This window comes from Rhipicephalus microplus, unplaced genomic scaffold, assembly GCF_043290135.1.
Source record: "Rhipicephalus microplus isolate Deutch F79 unplaced genomic scaffold, USDA_Rmic scaffold_32, whole genome shotgun sequence".
Lineage (NCBI taxonomy): Eukaryota > Metazoa > Arthropoda > Arachnida > Ixodida > Ixodidae > Rhipicephalus > Rhipicephalus microplus.
This window is the reverse complement of record NW_027464605.1, coordinates 5,270,280-5,287,318: the sequence shown is the minus strand read 5'-3', so window position 1 is coordinate 5,287,318 and position 17,039 is coordinate 5,270,280. Positions and strand designations below refer to the sequence as shown.

Here is a 17,039-nt window from a genome sequence, read left to right as displayed (position 1 = left end):
GAGCGATGCAGCGCGCGGAAGCCTTCAATGAATAGGTAATGCGCCGCGCTGGTACGACGGTGCTGTTGGATTCGCAAAAGGATTGCCTCGCCGCGCCTATACTGCCGTTTTATTTATTTGTAGACACTTTTTCCAGTGCGTGTGTCGCGAATTCCGGCGCACAAAACGCGACGACGACGAGCGTTGGCGACGACACAGACCGAACACGCGCTCTTTTGCGTGTGTCGTATACCGCCCCGCAGTACGTGCGTGCAATACCTTACTTCCGAGACTCGAGACTCGGCTTTATTGCCGAGGCCAGTTATATTTTGCACTGTCGAAGATCTCTTCCGCACATCGGCGGTGGCGCCCCCTGTGCTGCTTTGCGGCGCAGTTCGCGCTAACTCGAGGAGGCTCTTGGAACTTGCGTGCTAGCGCGCCCACACAATTGATTCGTCGGACGAGTTTTTTTCTTTTTTAAATATCGCGACCGAGGAAGGAGAGTTGAGGCATAAATAGCGAAAATGTCGCGCAGTTTTATAGAGAGAATTCGCTTTGAAGTGACCCACTTGAAAACGTGCGTGGGTTTGGTCGTTGGGAACAAGATTTAGTTTATATATACGGGGCGAGGACATGATCACGGCCTTGCAGCACTTTCTTTTGTGTATAGTAGGTGTGAGGTTCGCGCACCGAATGCTCCAGAGGGAGCTCCGCGCTTTCTATCACAGGCTAGCAGTAAGTGAATTTTGTACGCCTACGCAGACGGACGCGTGTTTTGTAATGCGAACCGTTCTTTTCATTAAAGCTAGCTTCGCGTACTGTAGACACACGTGTCACTCAGACGGTGCAAAGTATTTCTGAGCCAGCGAAGTTCGCGTACTCCTCTGAAGAGCCTGCGTCTACTGCGCTGTCTCCATAAGTGTACTTTCGGCCTGGACAGCAACAGAAAAAAAAAAAAAAAACAGGCTGTCATTGTAATGAGTTCTCAAATTCTCGCGTTGTGTTTTTGATGCGAATACTATATATGATCGAAGTCGGGAAACAATTTGGTCACTAGCAGTACTGTAGGAGCTCGCGTGCGAGAGGGCCTCTAGGATAAGCTTAAAGTTTCAAATTTATCTGTTATTAGTACAGACAAGGAAACATCGTCGTGGAACAACAACAACAACAACAACAACAACAACAACAACAACAACAACAACAACAACAACAACAACAACAACAACAACAACAACAACAACAACAACAACAACAACAACAACAACAATAACAACAACAACAACAACAACAACAAAACAACAACAAGCAACAACAACAACCTATTAATATTATTATTATTATTATTATTATTATTATTATTATTAATATTATTATTATTATTATTATTATTATTATCCACTCTTGTTCTTAATTTACGTAATGATGCTTCTTTTGCAATTTGTTATTTATCTTCTCTCTTGTACGCAGATGACATGAATCAAGATATTTAAGGAATTTCATTCAGTTAACAACTGTCGCTGGCTGTAGTCAGATTTGTGTTCTTTCTCCGAATGGTGCAACAACATTAACATTTTTCTGAATACCTTAAGGACCAAATTCGTGAATATATCTCGAAAAACATCTGTCGTGTCGTTTCACTTCAGTATCGTATGTAGGCTTGTGAGATCACTGATGTGGGTGTTGATTTGATAGCGTGCTATATTTTTCTGGTCACACTAAACGTGCTGCCATCTGAGGCCTTCGTTATCTCGGCTGTGTTTGCAGAACCTCTCGAGAATGCAGTTCTCCAACAGCCTTCCGCAAATTGCACACCGCAGTATGTCTTCCTCAACTTGAGCATGCATCTGCGATTTTGAATGACATTGCGAAACATAGCAGCAGTGCCATTGAACGAGTCCAGAAAAACTTCCTAAGCATTTACAACCATAGTTGTAAATGCTTGAAACGAAGTGACTCTGGATCTCGTTTTAACGCTGCTAGATTACTGTCACTGCCACCTCATTAAAACTGAAGAAGTCACACTGACTTGTTTTTCTTTACGAGCAAGTTCAGGGTATGAAATCTTTCTCTTCTCAGTTGTAATATTCTTAGAATTCCCCGGTAATTAACCAGGGAGAATCGACCGCGTCGTGTACCTTACAACTTCTTACAACACTCTACTATTCTCAAAATACGAAGTCTCTATAATGTTAACTTTCTTGTTCTTGATGCTTTTAATAGTCAACAGTGATTATTTTTATCTGAGTTTTTACTCCCATTTTTGTCTTTTTATTCATCGCATTTCGCGTTCATCTCTTTTCGTCTGTGCGTATTCATTTTATTTGATTTATTTAACTGAAGACTATCTGTAATATATAGTTTATTTTTTCTGTTTTATTTTTGCGTGCGCCTGGAAAAAAATCTTGTGATTGTTCCTGGACAGGTTAAATGATTGATTGATTGAATATTGGAGTGATTGATTGATTGATTCATGATTGGATTGATGGTTGGCTATGAGTCAAAGCTTATACACAATTTGTCGTGGGTGAAGCTAGAAGCCGCAATGCCAGCACAGTAAAAAACATATATGCATGCTGCTTCTCAAGTTAAATAAAGGACACATCCTACATAAAATCGCGGTAACCTAACTCTCCTCTTCGTTAGTGAAGTTTCATAACCTCGTAAACCTAATATTATAACATACAAAGCACAAATGATATTTGCAAAAGCCCAATATGACCACTCTCATCTATTAAAACAAAAACTCCCGTGGTCCTCTTACATTTTCATAAGACGAATATGAGGCGAAAGCCGTTATTTCTCTTGTTAATTGAAGGCTTCCTACATGTCACGTGATTTTGCCACGCTTCCGTGGTTGGCGCACCTTTGAGCAAGCGATGATGTCACGTGACGACGTCGTCATATGACGTCAACGTCAGGATGGAGTCTTAAAGCCGTCTCACGGTGACGTCAGGACGTGACACCTTTTCGCACCACTCGCATTGACGCTGTGGATTTCACTATTATGAGTTTTATGACGCGTATAAGGCTTTCACGTTCGCAAATTCATTCGTAAATCTTGCGAAGAACTTCCTCGACGTGATCAAGGTGTATTCGCGCGTCTACTTCAACACACTCTTGGACCTGCCGCAGCCAGCGTAAACAATTGTTGCCACGGCGAGTGTGAACTATCGGTTCGCATTTCTAGGGCATACGGGTGAGTGGGTATTCCTCGTGAAGGCCGCGGATCGTCCTCCGGGGCATTACGCCATGCAACGTCGCCTGTCGCTCGCAGCACGCGTGTCGGTTTCGAACACGCACCGAAGTGAAAAAGAAGACAAATATTAAATCAGAAGAAGACGGTAAACGGAAAGCAGATGTTTCAGAAACTTGAAAGATCCCCCCATGTTGCCGCCAGATACGCAGCCGCCACTAGCAAAGCAGGGCGATCACGAAGTAAACTTGCGCAGAAGCGAATACGCGTAGGATGAGCAGCGCGAGAACGAACCGATTTTTTTTTCCTGTATGGGATTTGGCGGCGTGTTGTTGTGGGTGTCCTAGAAGCTTACTTTATTCTGCTCGATAGAGCCGACAGGCTTCGCCTCTCTCGTGAAGCTCCAGCAAAAAACCGCGTTGTGTGAACCGCAACAGGGTTATACTTAAGGGAGAAGCAACAACGGCTAATGCGATTTCCGGGAGCAAGAAAACGCAGGCACGCAGGATGGCAGGTGGGCTATGTGTTGTCGACTTTATTGGGTTTTTTTTTTCATACCTGATTCACTTGTCGAGAACAGGAATAGATACAGAGAAGCCACTGCAACTCTGGCTCTTTCGTACTTTATGTGTTACATCGAAGTTGAAAGAAGAAATGAGCTGGCGTACTCCTACAACGTAATCTTGGGTTGCGCAGAACGGGAGGCTAACTGGAAGTGCCATGTTCGGGCCCAATAATGATTGACCTGTACGAAATAATAATGACTGCGGGAAGCAAGGTAGCACTAAAGTGTGATGGCAGCAAATGATGGGATGATACACGCTAGATATATACATAGGTCGTTTTTTGACGGATCAAACGTTGTTGTTTTCATTTGTTTTTTTCTTCTTCTTTTTGTTTTTAAATGTCTATTCGCTTCTTAACAGGAAAGCCTCTTCAAGGAACGAGCCTGAGTGTGTGCGCCATTAGTGAGGAAACAAACACCGGGCTAATTGGAAGCATCTGTAGTGGTCTAACTGATTAGACGGTGAAAGCCGAGAATGCTGAAATTTACGAAAATAACTTCGCAGTCACAATAAATTGTTATGTACAGGATATTGTAAGTGTAGTACTATGCCCATATGGTTCCGGTGGCTGCGGGAGGAGACACCACAACCTTGCTGGCGGCCGTGATCTGTGATCTGGGGTGAGAGCTGTGGCACTGGCGTATCTGGAAAGAGAGGAGCCGCCACGCCTCTCCTCAAATTAAGTCCGCGCTGCTTCTGCTCTGTTACGTTAAGCGGGCATTAAGCACAACCGTTTCACTTTCGCGCACCCTGGACCCTCTCGTGGTTGGTAGTTCACACACGCTCGACGTGTCTATACTGGCCGGTGCTTAGATGCAGCCCTATGGTGTACACGAATGGGGCACTAAACCTCAGCTGTTCTAAATAGGCTTGGTGTCATTATCAATGCCAGGGAACCCCAATTCTCGACACTGGCGACATACCTCCCTTAACCATTAAGCGAGTGCTCCAATGAGATTTTTTGTTACTTTCCTTTTCCCCCTCCGCAGTCCAGCGACCCGAGAATGACTGTCATAAAGATACAGACTCACCGGATGGTTACTCACCCGTGCACCATTTGTAAGTAGCAAATGTATAAAGTCCCGAACATGGTTCGTCCTCTTCTGTCGAACGAAAAGGAGGACGTCCATTCGTTTACTCTGTTTGTCCGGGAGCGCAACGACTGTTTGGAAGTCTTGGGGGTAGAAAAAAAAAAGCAAGCGAAGGCGGGGAAGGACAGCGTGTACCGCGATAAGGGCATCCCCGTGTTCGGGATGACCGCGCACTTCATCTTACTTCCGACCTCCGCGGTCCCGGTCTCGCTTTGACTCGGCGACGAGGTGCAGGCGGGGTGGGGGGGCGTGGTGTGCCGATGACTCCCACGTGCCGAGAACGGCCGTTTGCTTTCCCGGAGTTCGCGTCCACGGCTCAGGCCTTGCGTGTGTATGATCATTGCGGCATGTGGTGGATACGAGCTGAGCCCCCTCCACACACCCCGCTGCACAGTCAGCGACAGAACGAGACCGTTTCCAGTTTTCTTCCTTAGGTTCCTACATCCTCCAATTTGCTCATTGTTGTTGATGCACTTGATGTCCTTCTATCAGAAGTTGGCGTGCTGCAGTTGTTTCTCTCTATATAAGGAAAGATAGCGTGGTTCTAATGATTTCTCGAGTATCATCGTGCATGGCTTTCACGCCGACGACCAACTATGCAAGCATTTGTCTAGTACGTGCTACACAGAGGAATCCGCAATGCGTCCTGAAGACCACTGAACAATGGTGCTCGTCCTAGCAATTGCGGTACATGGTCTCCGCAGTCATGCTTTTGGTACTGCGGTGACAGACATAACCGTTATTTATGCGCATGGCTTTTAAAAGTACGACGTAATTCTTCGTTGCGGGCTTCGGCTCCGTACTAGGATGTGGTCTAACGTCTCTGCGATAAATTTCATTTAGAAAGGTTCAAGTCAGGGTCAGCTAAGGCAGTAAACGTGAAAACATTGAATTCGTTTCGAAGACATTGCAATCTTTGCACGTGTCGTGAAATTATATCAATTGGTATATGCGATCATACGAATATGTCTTGAAGTACTTAGGCAATAAGAGCAGGGATGAACTGTGTTGTTTCAGTGCCCATCGGTTTAGTTAATTCCGTAAATTTTTGGAAACATAGGTCGGCATGACCAGTTTGCTCACGTGTGTCTCGGCAAATAACAATTTAATGTAGGAAAACTTGCACTATTTGAAAGTACAGATTCGTAAGCGATCTTATATGCAAGAACCCACAATGCATTCACTGAACTTTAAGGCGCACAAAGCTACATACACTCAATAATCTTATGTTTACCATTGGTTGGTGACCACTTCTCGAGTGATTACCTTTCAGCGAAGAATTCATGGGGCACACGTTAGAACACAGAGAATGAAAACAATAGTCTTGCTGTTTCAGACCCGACTTATTGCAGAATTCGTTTTGACTGAGTTTGTCCGATCTTAGCGCAACATATCTGACAATAGGACGTGCACTGATTCGCACGGAAGAAAGTTCTTTTAGACCAAGCTGTTCCAGTCATTACGAAGTGCTGATTGCTGCGTCAAAATGCGGAGACCTTCCGAAAGGGGCAAACAATCAATCACAAGCAAACACGCGATGACTGCGCTAAGAAAGTAACGTATTTGCTTCTCTGATAAAACGTGTACAAACAAGAAAATTTCGACAACTAGGCGTGGGATCCGCGCAACATAAGCCACCAGATTCTTTCAATAAAGTATCTTCCTCCTCCTCCTCCTTGAGGACTGCGACATTACTGACGTTGCGAATACTTCATGTGCGTCAACGCTCAACTGTAGGTTTCATGCCTAAATTGAGAATGAGTCAACTTTTCAAATTTGATCCTAGAGATCAAGGTTTGCACACTTTTATATCACAGCTGCTGCCCTTACACACGAGCAAATAATGAACTGAAAAAAGAAAACAGTAATCAAGTGGCAAGGGACAACACATCCATTCCATCACTTGTAATGCGATACGCACAAACAATACAAGCATCATGCGTTACGTGCCAATGTACGACAGTGCAGCTCTGGCCGGCTGGACTTGCCCTACGCCATCTCGTGACGCCGACAAGAGCTCTCGTCAAGTGGTGCCCCGTACTCGGACTCCTGTGACCGTGTGCATCTTTCCTATCTTCTCTTTACTTCCGTCGCTCGCTGTCCCTGCACCTCGCTCTCTCCTTCCTCTCTCTATACATACATTTTAATCCTAGCCTTTTAATCCCTCTTTACCCCCATCCCTTGTGAGCTACTGTTCTACTGTTCAGGTGTCGCACCTGATGCAGACAGTTGCGGGGCTCACTTTTCTCTCCTTTTCCCTTTAAAAAGCACATAAGTGCAAATGTGTATCTCGAGAAAGAAAGAAAGTAACGAGGGACGCTCGCTGAAGTGTGCACAGCATACTCCAATGTCCACGCGTCCACCGAAAATTTTGCTGCCGTACAAAAGCTTAGTGTTTACACGACCAAAGAACGAAACAGAACCAGGGAGTCGTTCTGAAGCATTCGCGAACCGTGGTTTCATGTTGCGCTGAAAAAGAAGAGAATAATTAGTGGCTTCGTACTCTTTTTTTTTTTGATCGGCAACACAAAGGCGGTACTTTCGTTCTTCCCCCAACTCTCCGTAGCGCACCTATTGTACTCCCCATGCAGCCAGAGAAATGCCATCCCCATTCTTCTTACCAGCTAGTGTTTTTCCCTCTCACCTGAACCTTGCGCACGCAAGCACTTTTAATATGGCCCTGTTGCAAAACACGCTCCTTTGGCACTCTGATTAGCGTGGAGCTCAACGGGGAGGTGGGGGGGGGGGGCAATCCGCTTATGCGTACGTCGCAGGCTTTTATTTTCGCGGCACTGCCCCCTCCTCTTCTTTTTTTTTTTTTCCTTTAGACTCATTTGAGAGGCTTTGTGAACGTGTGCACGTTTATGAAGCTGGCCTCCCTCTACGCACAGTTCTCGCTCAAAACAGAAACCAGACGGTGTCAAAGGTACCTTACCCGCTTCTAGTTTATATTCTCATCTTTTATGATGGAGTGGAAGCAGAATAAAAGAAACGTCTGTCCTGTTCTGTAAAGTTTTAAGTTGAGAACAAAGGGTACGCCGCAATTTGTTGCGGATTGCTGTTGCGTTCCTAATTTCGCCTGTCTATCCCTTTTTTTCCTCGTTTTGTTTTGTACTAATGCCCTACTATGTCTTTGCATATGCGCTTGAGCGCTCCTTTTGTTCAGTGGCGAGCTCGGGTTGCAATAGAGAGTTTTAGTACTGCGTACGCTGCGTACGTGGCGGCGTTGCGTACGTAAGGACGCCGCGTTCTGCGTAGTGCGCATGCGCAGACCGTAACGCGCACGTATCGCGTTACGTACGCAGCTGCTACGTACGCATGCATGAAATGCGTGCGTGCGTACGTATGAGGTGATCGCGCCGCTCTCGAACAAATTCGCAACAGCGCGAGACTTCGTTTTGCAAAATGGCGGCATCGAAGGCAAGCACCGACCGGCTCTGTGGCTTAAAATATGGCCATAATCTGGCTATAACACTTGGATTGGCTCACATTGGCTGTCAACAACACGTGCTTCTGTGTTGATCTACCAGATGACGCAACACGCTTCACGCTCGTTACGTACGCGGGTACTACGGCGTACTAAAAGCCGATTAGTGGCAAACGACGCCACGTAACGCAAGGCGCTTGCGTGATGCGTACGTAGCACCATTCCGCAGTACTAAAACTCTCTATTGAAACGTATTTGCTAAGGTTCGGGCTAATTCTTTTTACCTTCGCCTTCTCTTTTTTCTCTCCGCTTTCTCTATTTATTCATACTTGACATTTATGTATGCTTTGGCAAGATTTGGAGTAGAGAATTTATAGACCACCAGTCGTATTCAATTGAATGATCGCAAGCTTGATCAGCGTTGGGAATCGATAAATATTCGGGGTATCAGTTGCGGCTGCCTCCATAAGGCTAATGCAGCATGGACAAACTCCCGTTCCGCCAATGAGGTGTCGCCACGGCGGTCACGTCACAAGTGAGAAAATACCCCAATATAGATAATTTACTAAAACTGCTCCTGCACGGGCCGTATTCAGAAATTATCGATTATTTAGGGTATATATCAATTCTAAATGTTGTATGAACTTGTGATCGTTCATCTGAATGCAACTGGTGATCTATACGTATCATCATTTGTAGTACTGACTGCAAATCTTGCCAAGGCATACATCAATGTTGCGCACAATTGTCAAAAAAAAAAATGCGCATATAAACATGTCATCTACGGATGTCACCGTTATAGCTCACGTTCCAATAAAGCTCCACCCTAAGAACGAAATTTAGGAAGCCGGCACTGTGATGATCATCATGGCGCCTGTGCACAAAATGACGTAGTTGATGGTATTTGCTTCAAGACTGTCTTTTCGAAACGGACGCCACTGATTGACGTTATTTGAATTTATAGGTTATACATTGAATTTGGTTAATCCTTCTCCCTGCTCCTCTCTCCGGCCACGTAAACACATATAGCGTGAAGGGGTATCAAACACGAAAATTACAACATCTAAAACTCACAAACTACAAGGAAAACAAAATCTCTGAAAGAGGCCTGATTCGAAAAATCGAGAAAATCTGCAATTCCACAATCGTTCTTTACCGTTCAATGGTTTCAATTTATATAGATTCCAGGAACTTTTACGACACAAAGAGGTTCACTATGTCGCGCATTGTCTTGACGCGTAGCGTCCACTTCAGAGCTTTGCCTCGAACGACGTCCACGGATTTCACCAGGCGAGTTTTCGCAATCGCCGTGCCATATTGACGCCCCCCGATACGTTCTCGCCACTGCAGCGTACCACACGGAGGACGCTAAAACGGTCCATAAATGCGAACGCAGTAAAATAGAGAGGAACAATCGTGATTGGCCATTCCGATCTATCGTCGGAGGTCCGACGCTGCCGAGCCGCCTTCTCTGACAGCTCTGCAGGCCGAGGATCGCGGGAGAACTTTCGATCCGAGCTACAATCTATACGTTCAAGTTCCTTTCTCTTGTTCATTTACTTCTTGGCGCTGCAGAGTTGGTTGCTTGCCCTTTCACCCACGCTACGTACCCTTTCTATTACTCGTCTTTCTCACTCCCCAGTACGAAGTAGAGTTGGAGAACAGGTCGCGTAAGAAATGGACACGCATATGTGTCGCTTTGCCGCATTGCCAGCGCCAATGTCTTCGCGCTGTTCCTCAAGTCGTGGAGCGAATCACCGAGCTTCTGCTCCTAGGGATTGTAGTGAGCTATCGCAATTCTAACTTTCTCTCGTTAGTCGACGACGCTGGTTGTCGCTGCTGTTGTCCCAGTTGCGACATGCACACGTTACGGGCTGGCTACACAGAACGGCACGTGGCCACATCTGGAAGAGCTGTAAAGGACACCGCGACCGCAAGCCGCAGGGATTTCATTATTTCTGGCTTGTGCAACGATGCAAAAGAAAGATCTAAGCAGAAAAAGGAAAGCGAAGGCAATTGAAAGGTGCAAGAATACGATTGATTGATTGATTGATTTGTGGGGTTTAACGTCCCAAAACCACCATATGATTATGAGAGACGCCGTAGTGGAGGGCTCCGGAAATATTGACCACCTGGGGTTCTTTAACGTGCACCCAAATCTGAGCACACGGGCCTCAACATTTCCGCCTCCATCGGAAATGCAGCCGCCGCATGCAAGAATACGAGTTGGTCGAGATGTTTCTTTGCTAGCCAAACACACGTGAGTTGTTTCGTGATTATTGATTGATATGTGGGGTTTAACGTCCCAAAACCGTGATTATTTGCCATTACTATCCTTGGACAAGAACGCCGTGAAATAAATAAATAAATAATTAAATAAATAAATAAATAAATAAATAAATAAATAAATAAAAATAATGTCAACGCAATTATTGGGTGAAAAACGCGAGTTGGTGGCGATGTTCCTTGTGCTGGGTGATGCAAGTGTCCTGTTGAGTAATTAACTGCTATTACTTTAGCGAGACAAAAACGCGCTTTTACGTGCCTGAGACTGGAACACCGAGAAGATCTTGGGTGCTATGAGGGATGATCTGAGCTCCTCGGGCAGACGAGTTTGCTCCGAGCTCGGTCTGCGGCGGCCATGACATGAAAACAGTGCCCAGTGCGTGATCGCAGCGTTGATAAAAATGGCTACAGGAACACGCGAAGCATTGGAAATGCATGAGGGACATTTGCAGTGGTTATAAAAAAAAAACGCTCCGTGTGAACCCGTGCGCGCTGCCACTAAGTCAACATTTTAACTGTGCAGTGACGTGAGCGTAATTTTCGCGCTATCTTTTTGCCAACTCAACACGCGCCTCCTATAGGCGTGTTCGTTGGCGTTTGCATGCTCTTTCGCAAAGATTCTTTTTTTTTCACGTGGTTTCAAATAAAGGACAGCTATCTCGGGCGCAATTAGCAAGCCCTTGATTAGTACGGAGCTATTAAACGAAATCCTGATTAGCAAGACACTAATCCTCATCATATTGCTAAGATCTACTTAGCATGATTTTGCTTTGCATGCTCGTGATTAAGGCCGCGTTAATTAGCGAGGTGACATTGGCTCATCAACCAGCATGCTTTAGTTAGCCTAGTCCTAGCTATACATGGCTTCATTAGCGTGGCATTCTTAAAGAATAACAAATTTTAGTTAGACCATGCAAGTTGTGTGTCCGATGAAGAACAACAGGCCAGAAAATGTTTTTTTCAGACGGTTAATCACGAGCTAAGAAAACTGGTATTTCGAAGCGGCACGAAACTATGGTGCAAGGAGGCGAGCTCGAAACTCATGCCGCTCACCCCTTCGCAAGCCAGATCTCTTCCCCACCCTCTCTTGCATCCGACCAAGAGGTCAAGTGCGCATGACGAGCCCTAACAAGCTCAACCCCCGTACACGCGAGTGGCGTCGTTTTGTGGTCTACAGCCTGTTTATGCGGGATGGTTCGGAACGAAGGCAAAACTTTATTTCAAATATTCTTTTTTTCCGGTGAAGGTGGAGCCCTCAATCCAGGGCGCCTGTGGTCTTTGTCATCTGGATGGTTCGGAAATGCTGGCTTAGATGCGGTAGAATAGATGAGCATAATGAGAGCTCGAACGCGCAGGAGCATTAATTTATTCTCCAGGCCAGGCGTCTGCTGAACGCACTAACCGCGGGGACGCGAACTGATGTGACACGCAGGCACATTAACCCCGCATCTGGTTGCACTTCACGGGGGAAAATGGAAACGACGCACGCATTCCCTTATTGCGTCTCATTATGTATCTCAAGTTTTATTCCTCAATTCAAGTAACAAATTACATAAACTAAACATATGTCAAAAATTTTCGCCATTTCACAGGCCACTGTTGGCAACGTCAGAGCACAGTCGTCCACGTAGAAAATCAACGTCACAGCACCACCGTGTACGTACGGCAATTCTATTGGTGTACGCCATGCCCTCACTCTCTGGGCGCGCGCCCGCGGAAAGAAGGAAGAGCAGCGTTCAACTTGAAAGTTGACCCTTTTCCATGGCGCGTAGCGTTGCAGATTTCGGCACACGTGATCATGAACACCCCATGTACACATTGAACTTGTCAGCTCACAAACGTACAACTTGGTGAGTGGCCCTTTAAGACGTGGTGTAATTACCTCGGCCCAAACACGTAGGCAGACATTTTTTTTTTTTCGGAAGGCGCATCTTCTTGATTTCGGGAGGGGCACCCCTTTGAAATAGTCATTTCTCGCGGTCTATGCGGTGACAAAAAATTCTTGGGGGGGGGGGGGGGCAAGGCTGGGAGGGGGCTCCGGCCTGGTATGCTCTCCCGTGTCTACGCCCTTACCTCGGCCTTCGCATGACTTGGCGTAATCAGCTTGGTCATAGCATGTTCTGGCCTAACTAGCCAAGTATACAATCGAGCCAAATAGCTAATTAGCCATCCGCACGTGCTCGGGTGCCAGCGGTCGATGACAACAAAGACGACGTGCACCGTCCGAGAAGCGCGCTATAACGTACAGGCTGACCAAGTAATTAAAACGTGGCCTTGGGTTTAGCTGTGGTCGTGATGATGTAAGACGCTCGGCCAGTACTAATCGCAGAGGCTACCATGGTGATTATTTTAAAACAGACGTGGTGCTTGCATTAAAAGCTTCAAAATTGCGCATCTGACACTTGTTTTTTTTTATTTTGTCTTTTTTTTTCTTGTGTGTTATATATGTTGTACCCACCCCTTCTGTAATGCCCTACGGGCTCTGAGGGTATTCTAATAAATAAATAAATAAATAAATAAATAAATAAATAAATAAATAAATAAATAAATAAATAAATAAATAAATAAATAAATAAATAAATAATTTCAACACCCTGTGCCTCTAAAATATTATCATAAAAAATTTCTGACACATTTAGTGTATGGGTTTACTTCTGCACTCAGTGGAACAACAAACAAATGAAAGAAGATGCCTCTGGATTGAAAATACCATCCAATTTAGTCGATTGTTTTAGACGCGATGTCTAATTCCATTGTAACCAAAGAAACGCAGCGTGCTGACGGGTGGATCTGACTTTCTCGTACTGTTGCCTCATTCAAAAGGGGCTGTCCCCAGAGCTCGAACAAATTCCAAGTTTCACGTAGTTCGGGTGAAACTCGGCCGATCCTGCATAGCACCCCTTGTTGTTTTCTTGGTAACCATAATCAGAAAGGTGATGAATGCGATTAGAAACAGGATATAGCACGAAGAAAAGCAGGCTCATCAATATCGAGGGACCGACACGAAATAAACAAAATAAGTGAAACGATTTAACTGGAACAATGGCTTGGTTGAAATGCGCGAAAAGGGCCGTAAGATTAACGTGAATTTTTCTTCGTGGAAGTTGCAAAAATAAAAAAAAACAGCTGCTTCTCTTCGCATCATAATTTTTCCAATCAGCGACGGCATTCGGTTAACGCCTTTGCGTAAGGGTGAGTGCAAGCTCGCCAGCAAAAGCTTAAGTAAATAAATTGGCAGTTTCTTGAACTTTATATAAACTGTATAAAGTTCAAATAAAAGTACCACCACACCACATTTACCGTAACCGAAATCTGTTTACTTGTTATTTGAATATGTCTACTAAATGTTTCGAATTATCTTACTGAAGGCACATAGCTTCAGCAGCTGCGTGAGATTTTAATCAGTACTTAATGTTATAAGTAACGAAGTAATCATTCCTTATTAATGTATTATAGACGCATGCACATCCATCAGTGTGTTAACGCCAAGTATGGCTGTAAGCGGCATTAAACCGATGGAGACATAGCTCGCGACTGTTCCACCTGAGTATCTTTTAGTCAAACACTATGACAGTCATTTCATTACTGAGAGCATCACATTGCTTAGTTGAGCACACAAATGCGAGAGGTTACTCGGCGCGCTCTCCATGGTTCTGTTCGAAGAATTGTAGTAAATAACTTGAAGCAGTGAAAAAAAATAAATACAAAGAACGAACATACACAAAAGGTACATAGCTCTAGTCGTGTTGATGATGATGATGCCTCTACCATGGCTCATACTCTCTGAGGGGGATTGGCCTAGAATTATAAGAATTTTCTAGACATCTCAAGTACTGTGTGTGTTCCTTCTTTGTCATCGTTTTCTCGCGATAATTCAAGTTATTCGCCTCATGAACCGATTCGCCCAAACCTACAAGTTATTGCTAACAAAAATTTGTTCCGATACACCAGTGATGAAACCATCCTTTTGCTATGCTCTCCAGAAGCAAGCTCATTTCAGGACAGCAATGCCCGGACCAGATTAATTGCACTATGGCCTGTTTCATTGTATTTATTGCAGGTTGAAAATACAGCATTAGAGGCTCGCTCCGCGCACTTGATATTTATCATCCAATTCATACATGTCCGTAAGGCGGTCAGCCCCGCCGCTGTGGTCTAGTGGCTCAGGTACTCGGCTGCTGACCCGCAGGTCGCGGCACCGAATCCCGGCTGCGGCGGCTGCATTTCCGGTGGAGGCGGAAATGTTGTAGGCCCGTGTGCTCAGATTTGGGTGCACGTTAAAGAACCTCAGGTGGTCCGAATTTCCGACGCCCTCCACTACAGCGTCTCTCATAATCATATAGTGGTTTTGGGACGTAAAACCCCACATATAAATCAATCAATCAATCAATCGTAAGGCGGTCCTTTAGTCTGTAGATTAGTGGGGCTTCGGGGAGGCCTGTCGCGTTCAGAAGAGAGGGATAATGTGGTAACTTTTACTTTTCAGAGACAAAGTGAAAAAGAAAGAGAATACAGAAAAGACATGGACGTTAACTAGACTACGTTCCGTTGGCTACCCTGCACGTGGAGACAGGTTCAAGTCGATTAGAAAAAGAGCAAGACCAAAAAATTCCGCCATATCCACGAAGTGAATGATGATGAGTGGGCGAAGCTCCGGAGGTAAACCTGGTAAACCATGAATCCTCTGTACATTTTGCCCACTCGATTTTATTACATCGCTCCCCCTAGCGTACGTCGCCGCACTAAATCGAACGATTGCCTTCAACCAATGACACGCGCCATATGTGACATCATTCCTATTTTATAAGATCTCGCGTCTTTCATCAACTACAAGTACCGCTTTCTAGTTTATAACATCTTGCATCTTTTCATCATCAGCTACAAGTACCACCATCTAGTAAACACTACAACAACTAAACGAGAGGTGGCTACATACAGGAGACGGTACCGTCATCTAGTGAACACTGCAAGAACTAAACTAGAGGTGGCTACATACAGGGGACGGTACCGCCATCTAGTGAACACTGCAAGAACTAAACTAGAGGTGGCTACATACAGGCTACAGGGGACGCACAGCCCACGCCCTAAGGAGCTTCGCCCCTAAAAGAAAAAGCATGAGTAGGCAGCTGATCACTCAAATCAGTTGTCTTCAAGAACTTCAGAACGTCCACTGTGGGGGTCTAGCTAGTAGTGTATTGCGCCGCTGACTGGGAGGTCGCTGGTTCGATTCCGACCGAAGCGGCTGTATGTAGATGGACGCAAAATTCTACAGGTACTTGTACTGTGTGATGTCAGTGGACGTTAAAGAACACCAGATGGTCGAAATTTAAGGAGCCTTCCACTGTGGTATTTTGCGTAATCATGTCGTGAGATTGTGGCTTTAAATCCCTATTATTATTATTATTATTATTATTATTATTATTATTATTATTATTATTATTATTATTATTATTATTATTATTATTATTATTATTATTATTATTATTATTATTATTATTATTATTATTATTATTATTATTATTATTATTATTATTATTATTATTAGCCAATGTGTACCAGTATGCAGATGATACGGTGCTATTAACACGTCCCATACGCTATGTAGGGGCGATTAATGCTCTTCAGAGTAAAATTCATAATGCTATTATATGGTTTGAAGAAAACTCCATAATTGTAAACGAAAAGAAAACAAAACTTATCTGCTTTCGAAGCCCTCTAAAACACAAAAAAATGAATATACCAATTTTTCTCTAAACCGGACATTGCAATCCATGCAAATGTTCTGCAGTGCAAAATGTTGAAACATTCAGATACCTAGGCGTAATTTTTCATAGTGGTATGTCTTGGCAACATCACATGGCATGTATTTGTTTCAAACTGAGAAGTGTGGCATGTCTGATTTTCAATATGAAAAGCTTGGTGCCTCTACCAGTGAAAAAAATTATAGTTCATTCATTTGTATATAGTGCAGTGAGATATGGGATAACAGTTTTTGCATTTTGCTCAGAAGGCTGAAAAACACGCATTGACAGTTTACTTCGAAATATTTTTAAAAGTGTAGCTTACGGTATAGTAAGATAGCTGCCAGTACTGTTTTTCGGGATTCGGGCTTTTGTGTATTCCAGAGTTTGTTTATTAAGACACTTGTTCTAAGATACAATTGGTGTGATGACTTTAAAGTGCCATATGCAACGCATCGACCCCTGAGAGAAAAAACGCGTTTAATAGTACACCGGTTCTCTACCAGATATGGAGAAGCATGTAGAGGTGTATATATTCCAAAAATTTTCAATGCACTACCTGACAAATTCTTTCAGCGAGTTCAAAAAGGCAATTAATAAAATTACTCGCTGAGCTGTAAAATCACATGGTCTATTTGTATGCCACGTATGCTCTGTATCCCTCCTTTGTTTCTCTTTTTTTATTTTCTACCTGTAAAAAAGTATTTGTGGTAATCATTTGTCTGTTCGTTGGTAAGGAAACAACAATAGCTTTGT

The 17,039-nt window shown here is 44.3% G+C and overlaps 1 protein-coding gene across 2 annotated transcripts in view; it reads left to right on the top strand.

Moving 5' to 3' along the window:
* Positions 1 to 17,039, top strand: part of LOC142786802 (disintegrin and metalloproteinase domain-containing protein 10-like) — a 181,164-nt gene that overhangs the window by 88,822 nt on the left and 75,303 nt on the right. The gene's annotated exons all lie outside the window — the stretch shown is intronic.